Here is a 1,229-nt window from a genome sequence, read left to right on the forward strand (position 1 = left end):
TGTCCCCCTTGAAACTGGGATAATGCAACGGCGAGGATTAACACAATCGGGACAAACTGGATTGTGTTAATCCGCAATCTTTCGACACTCAATCTTTTTTTTTTTTTTTAGTGTAAATTGGTATTCTGCCGGCACATATGTCTGTGTGAGGGTGTCACATCCCCTGCCATGTGGGTGCTGGGAATTAAACCCGGGTCCTTTGGAAGAACATCCAAAGCTCTTAATTTCCATCTCTCCAGTTCCAGTCTTCCCCCCCCGCCCCCCCCCCGTCGTTGTCATTGTCCCCTCCCCCACGCCACCGCCCTCCCCCTTGCCCGCCCTCCCCCTTGCCCGCCCCTCCCATGCCGTACCCCACCCTCTGCTCAGTCAACCTTGAGTTAGAAAACTCCACTACAATTTTAAAAGAAAGATATCATCTGCCCTGATTTGTTTTATGAATTTATCATAGGCAGATACCAGCTGAGGTCAACTATTGGCTCTCCAAGTCTTATGGGGCAAATTCTGTTGTTCTTTTTTTTTTTTTAATCTCCCCCCCCCCATAACCTTGGCTGTCCTGTAGACCAGGCTGTCCTTGAACTCACAGTGATCTGCCTGCCTCTGCCTCCCAAGTACTGGGATTAAAAGCGTGCACCACCACACCCAGCAAATTCTGTTATTCTTAGATAGCAGAATACCAAGCCCAACGAGAGTAAGAAATCTGCCCAAGAAAGTCCCAGTGCTAGGATGAGAAGCTCATTTACCAAGACCATGTAGGACTCTGTTTTTTCTTTTGTTTTTTATTGGGCCCTTGTATGTTGCCCTCTGGATCTGTACCAGTCAGTATCTAAAATTAACAGAGAACAACACTGTCAGAAAACTGACAAAGCTTCTATACAGCAAATAGTATAGTGTTTGTATAGTTTCAAACCCAAAAGTTACAGTCTGGGAAGAAATGTTAGATGAAATGGGCAGAACAGAAAAACAAAAACAAAGCGATGAAGAAAATCACAGGCGTGGTGGCGCACGCCTTTAATCCAGCACTCTGGAGGCAGAGGCAGGTGGATTGCTGTGAGTTTGAGGCCAGCCTGGTCTACAGAGTGAGTCCAGGTCAGCCAGGGCTACACAGAGAAACCCTGTCTCAAAAAACAAAAAAGAAAAGAAAAAAAGAAATAAACAATAATAATAAGTCCCAACGTTTTGTAAAGAAATGAGAAACTTTTGACTTAAAGTTAAAGAGAGAAAAGAAGTGG

The sequence above is a fragment of the Acomys minous genome (genome assembly GCF_964271855.1).
Source record: "Acomys minous genome assembly, chromosome: 13".
Classification (NCBI taxonomy): Eukaryota; Metazoa; Chordata; class Mammalia; order Rodentia; family Muridae; genus Acomys; species Acomys minous.